Raw genomic sequence first — 11,567 nt, forward strand, 5'->3', positions numbered from 1 at the left:
AAAGGGGGAAGTGCCATCGTAAGGGGTGTTTGAGAGGAGAGATGTGCATGTGAGCTACATGCTTCTGGCCCGCCGCTGTCATCTTCACCCAAAATTCTCTCTTCTAAAGCCCTCTGGTTATCTGAGAGCAGCCTGATAACCATAAAGGGACCTGTAGGAGACCAATGGCCCTTCTGGAGATGGAAAAGTTCAAAAGGAAAGAGGGAGGGAATTCTGTTTGGACCCTTAAGGCTCTCTAGTAGTGGACCTGCTGATTGTGTTTCACTGCCAAGAAAGGCAAGAAAATGGACTGGGGGAGGGGGTCAAGGTGGGGGAAGGCGGACATCATAATATCACATGGCAAAGCTGAAGGAGCAACCTTTATTGGAGAAAGGTAAAAGTCAAAACCAGCAAAAGAAGGCTCGTGGGTCTTGTGGGTCAAGGTGGTGTGGATCAGACTGTGGGGTTGTGCTTCAGTAGAAAGATGCTCCTTCCAGTGTAAGCAGAACATTCCAGGAGCAGGATAAACAGGCAAGACCCAGGTGCCAGGCAGCCCGAGTGTAAATGCCAACTGTGTACGGAGTTATCTGAGTGCCAGCTGTTAGCACCTGGAGACCTTTAAAAAGGTGGATTCTGGCTGCTGGGAGAAGAGGGACTCCAGTCTCAGAGAAGATGAGTTAAGCCCAACCCCTTCTGCTAGAGGAAAGGAGTCCATAGTCTATCCATTACCAGGGGATCTGAGCTTCAGATGACGACCCTGGACAATATGTCTGTCTCTCCCATTGAACTGCAGGTAGATCCTGAGCAAAAATTACTGGGTCAACCATAGTAGAATCCCACAGGGTCATAGAACAGTATGGACAACGTTCTGATGGAAGACACTTTAGGAAGCTCTTGGGTGGTAGAGGGAAATGCAGTGGCCTGAGTGTCACTGGTTACAGAGCCAGAATTGGTTCTTGGAGTTTGAGCAAATCATTTCACATTCTGACCAGCAATCTCTTTGCATGTAAAATAAGGCTTTTCACGCTCTGCTCCTAGAAATTTAAGGGATCCTAGAATGCACAAAGCATGTGGTTGAATTGAATAAGTGAGATCTCAGCCCCTAAGTAGCTAGTGAAGAGAAACAAAATATAGATCAAGTTTATAATTCAGGGCCAAGTGTGGTGGGTCTCCCAGAGAGTGAGAGTTCTCTGGAAGACCAGGTGATGGGTCAGTTGTTTCTGGAAAGGGCAATGGCAGCAAGGGGAGAAGGGAGGGCGGGGGCTGCTACTGCCTTAACAGAGAGAATAGCAGAAGCAGGGGTGAGGCCGGAGCATGCAGGGCAAGGACTCCATGGGGTAGGAGGCAGTAGATACAGAGAATGAAGAAAGAGGTTGAGAACAGACGGGAGGGCCATGCATGCCAGGGTAAGGAGGGTCCCCTGAACAGTTACGAGGAGGGGACACAGTATGTGGAGTCTAGTGCTTTAGGGGGGTCATTCTGGCAAACAGTGGCAGGTGGGGACAACACAAGGAGATGAGTAGCAGATGGTAAACTATTGCTGTAGAGTATAAGAGAGGTAATCGTTGGGAGTGGGGACAGAAGAGGAGGAGTAAAGGAACATGTAAGTGACCGGAAGTAGAATAGTGGTCAAATCAACAGAACTTGACCACTGCCCGAGTGAGCAGGGCAGGAAAAGGCATGCGGAGAGAAAAACTGTGCTCTAAGGCTGAGTTCTGCCTGTAATTGGGAGGGTTGCGGTAGACACAAAGTAAGGAAAAGGCGAGTCCAAACAGACTGAGGCAGAATATGACAATTTTGGTGTTAAGCACATTGACTTTGAGTTGCTAGCAAACCATTGGGAATTTTGTCATCTACTGGCTGTTACTTTATTTTTCTATGCCTCAGTCTCTTTATCTGTTAAATGGGGATGTTATAGGATTTAAAACGTTGTGACAGGAAAATTATACATACACATAAATATAGATACACTGCACACAATAAATAGCCAACCAGCCATTATTAGATTATTACAGCCAACAGTATTATTATTATTATCATCATCATCTAGGTGGAAGTGTCCAGCTGAATGATAAAACCGCCAATCTGTTGCTCAGGACCAAAGAATTCTTTGCAAAAGGATTTATCATAGGGTTGCTTTAAATAGAAACTCTCTTGGAGCACCTGGGTGGCTCAGTCAGTTAAGCATTCAACATTGGCTCAGGTTACAATCTCACAGTTCGTGAGTTCGAGCCCCGCGTCAGGCTCTGTGCTGACAGCTCAGAGCCTGGAGTCTGCTTCGGATTCTGTGTCTCCCTCTCTCTCTGCCCCTACCCGACTCATGCTCTGTCTCTTTCTTTCTCAAAAGTAAACATTAAAAAAATTTTTTTAAATACATAGTAACTTTCTCTATGCTTTTAAAAGAGTATTTCTCTTTTTTTCCCCATTTTACTTGCAACCTTCCAGTAATCTATTTAATATGTTAAGTAAGGCACTCCCATAGTTAAAATGAAACCACTTTAATTCCTCAGTTGAAGACACTGAGACAAATTCCCTCTTGAAAAAGTCAGCCTGGGCATAGAAGTCTCTGAAAGAAAGTGTGTCCTTCCCAGGGCTGGTGATTCAGACAGCCATGGCTTGGGGCAGGGGCTGCGTATGGGAGAAGCAGAGAAAAGCTCTTTCTGGCAAAGAGGAGCTTAAAAGGTCTAGTGCCTGCTAGTGGCGAGGGAGGGAGGAGCAGCCTGTACCTGGGGGCAGTCTGATGGGAGCCTGGCTTCCAAGAAACACCAGCGCTCTAGGTCCCCACTAACCAGACTCAGAAGTCTTGGTCTGCAGACAGCCCCTGGCTTCAGATGGTTCAACTTTTTAAAGTTTATTTATTTATTTTGAGAGAGAGAGAGAGAGAGAGAGAAAGAGAGAGGATCCCAGGCAGGCTCTGTGCACAGAGCCTGACACGAGGCTCAAACCCACAAACTGTGATATCGTGACCTGAGCCAAAATCAAGAGTCAGACCCTTAACCAACTGAGCCACCCAGGTGCCTCAAGATGGTTCGACTTCATTATGATGGTGTGCAAGCGGTCCACATTCAGTGGAAACCATACTTTGGATTTTGGGGTTTGATCTTTCCTGGGGCCAGCACTATGCAGTCGGATCCTGTCTTGTGATGCTGGACAGAAACAGAGCTCCCAGTCAACCACGCAGTCTCAAGAGCCAGCAGCCGATCCATTGACAACCATTCTGCACCCACAGAACCATTGTTTTTCACTTTCAGTACAGTATTCAATCAATTACATGAGCTATTCAACACTAGTATAAAATAGGCTTCGTGTTGGATGATGCTGCCCAACTGTAGGCTAATGTAAGTGTTCTGGGCACATCCCAGGTGGACAAGACTAAGCTATGCTTAATAGCTTAGGTGTATTAAATGCATTTTCAACTTAATGATATTCTCAACTTACACATTTATTGGGGCATAACCCCATTGTAAGTCAACGAAGATCTACACATACGAGCATGAAGTGATCCCTAAAGACACAAGCTTCTTTTTTCACTTCATGCTCTGATAGAGTGTCTGCCTTGTTGTTGCTGTTGTCATTAGCTAACATAGATCCTAATGTGTTCAGCAATACGCAGTTCTAGTTAGAGAAGACTTCCTGGAGGAGGGGGCTCCCTAAAGGAATAGAGGCAGAAAGGAAAGGGATGGGTGAGGGGGGACATTTCTGGCCTTTTCAGGGGGAGAAAGAGCTTGCTCTGGGCAGACACTTTAGTGGCCCTGGGCTGCCGGCACCAGAAGCGTTAATGTGGGATGACAGCTTGGCCTGGTGTGGAGGCCCGGGTGCCCCCAGGAAACTCTCCAGGAAATTGCCCTACCCAACAGCTCCAGAATCTACCCCTCTGGCATATTTGGAGCCAGATAGGCCAGAAAATAAATAAACAAACAAACAAACAAACAAACAAACAAACAAACAAAAGGAGTCCAAGGCAAAAGAAGGAACAGATTACTGCCATGTTCCCTGCATCCTCCTCCCAGCTCCCAGCACTTCCAATCCTGATCCCGCACCAAATGTGGAAGTCTAACAGATCAGGAAGGATTGCACATGTGAGATTTATAGGAAGAGGGTGACAATTTATGCCAGAAAAGTTTCTATTTGAGATGTCTATGATTTATAAGTTTGTTTTTTAAGAAACAAATGTGGAGACCCTTGTAAATAACAGATTTATATATTAACTTTCTGACACAGCATCCTACCTATGAATGAGTGAACAGCATTAAGTTCCCATTTAGAAAACAAGAGCCTAAACCCACTGGATGGAGGTACCTGATTTATCAAAGCCAGCCTGCTCCATTAATCAGAGTCCAGCTCCGGGGTTCGGTGGCCATGTGACTATCCACACTGCTCTGGGGTTTCCTCTTTGGGTGGTATCTCTTGCCTTCATCTTTATTTATTTCCAAAAGAGAAAAGTATTGTAGCCGATTGAACTGACTGATTGATATGCCAGTGCTGAGATTTATGCGGCTGGGCCCAGCTTCCGGGGCTGCCTCTATATCCCGGCTCCGGCTCCGTTCTGATGGAAGGTTGGCCCCTCACCAAAGATTTGCATACGCCATGTTCCGTCCTGTTCACCCTCTAAGCGGCCAGAGCCCTGGCGAATTCCTTTCCTCTTTGGATCTTTCCCCCAGAGGAGAGCCCCAGACTAGCCCTCCAAATATTTAACCCCCAATTAATCCTATAAACGCTGGCTACGAGAAGCCCAGAGTCCTGGAGAATCAGATCTGTCAAGGGCCTGAGGGAACTCTGCATCTCACCAATAAGGACCACAGCCCAGAGAGGTGGAGAGGCTGTGCAAAGTCACACAGGAGTCAGAGGCGGAAGTAGGAACAACAGGAAATCTGCATTTGTTGATTCTGCACCCAGCCCTCTTTCTACCACACTGTGCTCCACTGGGAAGCCTTTATTTCAGGACCTACGAAGGAAGCTGAACTCTGTGGTAGTTTCTCCAGGAGCCTGAGGTCTGGGGAGTTGCCAGTGATCAGGGCCCACCTCCTTCTGCCTCCACCGCGACTCCTGGTGACTGGGGGGTCGACAGCAGGATCACCACTGCAGGAGATGCCGCTTTGAGGGGAGACCCCTCCTCTCTGCAGCTCCTGGTTCTACCCGCCCTTTAGGTCTTGTTCTAGTGCTAGGTGCCGAGCTAGTGCTAGTCCTTCAGCAAATGATGCTCAGCCCTCTTGTCCTTCCTTATCTGCCCCTTCCCTAATCTGCTGCCGCACTTGTATGCACCCCTCACCGGGCTACTTAATCACAGACTGTCGCACAGAGTATCTGTCCACTATTAAGCACTTAATCATATGCTACCTTGGGATATCTTCTGTACTGTTAGCATGGCATGCACTGTGTTCACCAAATAACCTCACGTCAGGCTGCGCCCCCAGACACTCTTGGGCGGGGGCCACGTAACTGGTTCTGACCAATGGACTGGCCAAAGCAGCTGGCACACCTCCTCCACCTCTGTCTCTCCCTGCTGCGGTGGCCTTGGAGACCATGGGCTCCAGCAGGTGCAGCTACAGGATGGGGCAGGGTCGCCTGGTCTGCCTCTGCCTTTGCACGGACAGTCACATTTATTGTGCAAAGGCATAGAGATTGGGGATATATTTGTTACTGTGGCGTGTCCTTTCCCCTATATCGATAAAGTTAGTTACTGCTGCTAATCTCAGGCCTGCCACTAATTGGCGAATAGTCATTTTCCCACTCCTGGGCCTCAATGTATTCATTTTTAAAAAGAGGCCATTAGACTGTAAGATACAAATAATAACTACTATATATTTTATACTCGCTGTATCCGAGGCAATGTGCTAAGTGGTTTCTAAACATGAATGCACTGACTCTGATAACTACTCTATGAGATAGATCTCATTATATCCTTAGAGTGAGGAATCTGAGTTGTGGGAGTAGGGGGGTGGCAAGGCCGGGGGTGTTAAGCCTTCCAAGGTCACATAACTACTAATGGAATTCGAACACAGGCAACCTGACCCCAGTGTCCCATGTTCTTACTGCTGTGTTTTATGACCACCCCAAATCCATCAGGCACAACCTTCAAAGATATCTCTATTGATTTCTAACTGTCTGCTCATATGCCTATCTTCCAAATCAAAGTGTAAGTCATTTGAGAATAGGAGGGATGGGACGCTGGTGCCCATAAACTTCCCCTTCTCCCGGGCTCCAGAGCCTAGGACAGGGTGAGCATAGAGTAGATGTTTCATTAATCCTGCTTGAATTAAATGGTACAACTCTGAAGTCAAGTCAGATAAATGTACCTCCTGTCTGGCCAATCTGACTCAAACAGTGTGAGTGCATGAGTCCTAAGACAACGAAAACCCACAGCCACTCAGCCTGATGGTTTGATATGTGTCCTTCATTCCTTTGGCAAACGGGCGCCATGCAAGCTGCTGGAAAAAAAGTCCCCTGCAAGGCACAGCCTCTGCTCCGGGGAAATTATGGTCCTGCCAGTGAGGGAGCTTCAAGACACTAAAGTGAAGGGTACAGAGGATGACTGTTACCCAAGTTCTATGCAGGAGTATTGCCGTATACAACTAGTTGTGTGCTAGCGAATGTTGAGCAACTTGTCCTCTGGGGGGAAAAGGCTGCTCCTCATTGGCAGTGTTTGCCAATTTCCGTGGTGTAAATACTTGTCCTGTGGCTGACCACAAACTACCAACGTGATATCACGGAACCCTGAGTTGGAAGAGAGACGCGTGCATGGTGGGCTCTGAGAAGCCCATGGGAACACACTGTAGCACCCACTGCATACAGCACACGATGGGTTGTTCCTCACCTCTGCCTTGAGACACCTATCAGAGAACCCCTGGAATACAGATGAGCTCTAGGAACAGTCTCAGGGCTGAGGGATATTGGACACTAAGGGATACATGAAATGTCCTTAGGTTTTTGAAGGCAGAGAGAGAGAACAGATTCTCATCTGTCTAGGCCGGTTTATGTCCAGGCCTGCCTGCAGGCACAGGGATGGACCAGGTGACCTCCAAATGTCACATTCAGCCTAAGGATTCTGTGATGCAGGCAGAATTTGCTCCTAGCTTTCGTCTGCCACAAGGGACGTGTCAGGCTTTCTGTGGACCGGAGTCAACAGTACCAGTGCACCCAGTAGAATGCCATCAGCAAACATCCTCTGCAAAGTTGCTGACCTAGTATTGAACAGGTTAATTGCGGCCAGTGGGAGGCTCAGCCGCCAGGAGGATTTCTAAGACTCTGGAGTCCACAGCTCTGGAGAATGTGGACGTACAAATGACAGCTTCTAGCTCTTTAGGAGGGCAAATGGGCCTGCCAGTGATGGGGCCCTCTCCAAGGGTGCTTGGACCCTGGGAGCCCCTCCCCACCAGTCCAGCCCTGGCTCCCTTGCCCTGCATGGTTGCCCCCGCCCAGCCCTGGCTCCCCTGTCTGGCACACCGTCCCTTCCTGCATATTCATCATTCTCGGGGCTCACGGCCGTGGTCTGGAGCCTCTCATGGGAGTTTGCAGATAATGTCACGGGCTCCTGGAACCTCACGGGGAGGGCAGGGAGTAGCCTGCCAAGGAGGAGGGAGGGTGTGCATGGGATCTATTCATTTCCCATACACAGGAAGCTTCGGAGAGAAGGCAGACAAACTGTCTCCGAGACTAGCTCCCTCTCCCAGGGACCACTTCCCCTACCGGGACAGGCAGGCTGCCAAGGAAGGGCTCTGGTGAGGCCTGCATCTGAAGACTGAGCCTATTTCTAGAAACCATCTAGAAGGGCCCAGGGTCTACTCCCATTTCTAAGGGGTATAGCTCCTATATTCAGGGCTAATCGTTCCGAGGTATCCGAGAAGCAAAGAGGTGGGCTAATTTTCCTCGGGTCCAACCTCAGGCACAGGATGAAGAACAGAACCCTGTGAGACTGCTTGGCAAGCATCATCACCGCACCGGGCAGATGGAGAATGAGACGCTCAAGTTCACTGGCAATTTACTCGTGAAGGCAGATTTGGGAATCAGGCACCCGATCCTTGGTTCACTGCTTACACAGGCCCCAGTAAGTAATACAAATGATGATCCACCAGAAGCTCAGTCTTTCATGGAAGAGCCTGTGGATGAATTCAGTAGCAGAAGAAAGGTAGTCTCAGCAGTTGTCTGGCCTCTCCTCTGATTCTCCTCCCCCCACCCCCCCATTAAAATTAGCACACCACAGAGTCAACCTGGCTTTCTAAGGGCCACTTGCTTTTCCCCTAACCCCCTTTCCCCTGCTTGACCTCTCCATCTCTTCCAGACACCTTAGTTCTACTGTGTACTTGTCCACCTGTCATTGGTCAATCCATCCATCCATTCTTCCCTCGCCCATCCATAAACCCACCCATTTACCTAACTATTATATATTGAAAACTTATTGTGTGCCAGGAACTCTGTTGGGAAGTCAGGACACTTTACTTCTAGCTGTGTAGCCTTGAACACATTGCTTAACCACCCAAAGCCTTGGTTTCCCTATCTGTAAAATGGGAATAATAAAACTCTGTATTTAGGGTTCGCTGAATAGTAAATAAAATACGTATGCATATAAAACAGTACAGCACTTGAAGATTACCAGGTACTCAGTAGCCTATCCTTACATGCTATGGAAGAGAACAAGGTCAATGTGATGGGGATCTTGACCTTAGGGAGCCTGAAGTCAAACTCCCATCTGATTGTCCGGCAGATCTCCGGACAATCCTCTTCTGTCTTCCTTCCCCTATTCCCTTGGCTGTGGTGACTTTCTAAATGTCAGATCTTCAAAGAACTCCTTTCTGAACCCTCCCAGTTTGGTCCCCATAACATTTTCTCCTTCTGTAGTGTCATTCCCCTCAAACTCTCTGTTACCTAGGACCTTATCTCATCACTGTGTGCCTGTTTATAAACCCTTTGATGGGCAGAACTGTGATGATGTTCTGTATTCTGTATCCCCACAATGCCCAGCACAGTCACCTGTACAGAAATACTTGCTAATTCAACCAAGCTGCTGCCCCCACCAGCCCTATTCCCGCTCAATCTCACTTCCAATGTCAAGGTTGTTGATTTTATTACCAGGAAATTATCTGCATATTCCTACCTGCTTTGCTTACCCTGCTTTATATCTCAGATTTAGAGGTAAGTTAGACTTTAGACTGGCTTTTAAATATCCCCAGCTGATTCTACTACTGCAGCTGATGCCTGTAACATTTATTTATAACTTTGCAAAATTGGCCAGTGGTTAAGATATAGAAACCCGAAGGGGACTCGCGCATTTCCAATACATTCAGGTACATTTAAAACATGCTGTGTCTTACCAGGGGCTTTAAGATACACATTACCGCGGGAGCTAGAAGGACGGGAGCAGAGTAATTGGCTAATGAGAATTCTGAACAGTGACTGGAAATATGGCAGAACTGCCCTTTGAGAACTGTGCTCACACCTATTAATGAACTTTATCCACGGCTCTAAAACACAGCTCTGTGTTTCAAGCACAAGCCCAGGAGGCTCTGCGGCTTGGATGCTGTTGTGTTAATTCACACCTAGTTATGGTGACTGGCACCAGCCTTCAACACTGGTCAGAAGAAAACGCTGCGAAGTCCTAGGATAATTACTAAGTCTGGATTTATTTTATACCAGGTGCCAGGTGTTGATATGCAAGGACATGTTTTTCTAACTCTAAGTATGTGCGGTACTAGGAAGAGGGGGGCATGAGTATGCTCGCATGTTCCCAGTCATGTGGGGACCATGGGACTGCATACATAAACATATCCTGCCATGTAGGAAGGACTACGACATAGCCAATAGAGGAATGATGTGGGAGATCCAGTGACTTGCAGTCTTGGACAGGAGTCTGGATTCCAGGCAGGGTCTCCCATGGTTCATGGCCCTGCAGTGAATATTGACCCGGTTGAGGAATAGTTCAAGTCTAAGCCAGCAGAGACTGTGGGGTTGGTGAACTGTTGGCTTTGTGTCCAAGACAACAGCCATTCTTTTCATAATGGGAGAGGGAAAAATATAGCTTCCCACTGAGCCTGTGTATGATGTTTATCTTGAGTAGGAATGTTGAGGTTGATTGCCAAGAGGCAACTACCTTCTTTGGAGCTGTTTATTTAGCTTGCAATGACTTTTGAAAATGCCCTTCTACCATCTTTAAATACTCTCCTCCATGGGTGGGTTCCCAACAGCCACGTTTGTACATCTGCCCAGCCCTTTGGTCACAGATTGATGGACTGGGGAGGGTAGTCAGGCCAATTTGCTCAACCGATTTCCCTTGTTGTAACTCTGACCCTTCTGCTGATGACCCCCAAATCTGTATCTCCAACCCATCTCTTTCCCTCTAAGTTCAGACCTGTATGGCCAGCGGTCCACTGGACAGAGATCTGCCTGAATGCCCCACAAACCACTCAGGCAACAATGTCAAACATAGCTTACCCTTTTCCATTCGTTCCTAGATCCAGACACCCAATTCTTCTGACTTTACCTCCCAAACACTTTTTAACTCATCCCCTCCTTTTCCAACTCTGGTTTAGGCTCTTGGCCTGAACTCCTCCTGGCTGACCCCCCTGCCTCCTGCCTGGAATCCCTCGAATCTGTCTTCCACACGAATTGAAGCACAATCTGATCTGAAATACACAGTGGCTTCTCCCTAAGAGTTTGTAACCTGAGACCACCTGTATTTCCGTGAAGCTCTAGGCCTTCCAGAGTCTGTGTCCCTGTCCTCTCTTCTCCCCTTCCATATTTGATGAATTCCATCTCAGCCTTTAAGACCTCTCTCAGCAATGACTTCCTGGAAGGCTTGTATGACTCCCAGTCCCCCGAGGCTGGTTAGGGCCCCCTTTTCTATGCTCCTATGACAACTTGGCCGTATTTCTATCACTGCACTACACACATTGTAATATAATGCTTTTTTTTTTAGGCTTGTCTGACCCAATAGACTGTCAGTAACTTGGGAATAGAGACAGCATATATTTCTTTCCTCTTAGTGTCCTCAACCCTTGATAAATATTTTAGAGTGAGTATATGAATAAGTGAATGAATGATGTGGATGCATGTCAAGGATTGTGCCATAGGTGTAAGAGGGGAGAAGGAGCGTATGTCAATGAGCCATTGTGCTCCCTGAATCTTGACTTGTATGCTTGAAAGAATAAGGAGGAGACGATGTTCTTGAAACTCACTCTCTCTGACAATCCTGACCATGTAAGCCTATAAGAAATAGTCATTCTGGGCATGGTGCTCATCAGGTAGGGAGTTTCCTGTCTATGTCATGCTGCAGGGAGCCAGGAAAGTGGAAGCAGGAGTAGTCCAGGAATAAGAGAACACCAGTTCTACTGTTCATTCTGCCATGTGCCCCTTGACAACTTAATTGACCCCTCTGAGTCTCGATCTCCTCATTTGAAAGTAGAGTAATAATTCCTGCCACTCAGGATCGTTTTGATGATTGAGCTGATGGGTGTGAAACCCTCAGAACAGTACTCAGTAAATATTCAACAGATGGCACATTATGAATTTAGTGTGACATCAACTTTAAAAATCACTGACTCTTGGGGTGCCTGGGTGGCTCTGTCAGGAAAGCGTCTGACTCTTGATTTTGGCTC

This window comes from Acinonyx jubatus, chromosome D1 (assembly GCF_027475565.1).
Source record: "Acinonyx jubatus isolate Ajub_Pintada_27869175 chromosome D1, VMU_Ajub_asm_v1.0, whole genome shotgun sequence".
In the NCBI taxonomy this organism is placed as follows: Eukaryota; Metazoa; Chordata; class Mammalia; order Carnivora; family Felidae; genus Acinonyx; species Acinonyx jubatus.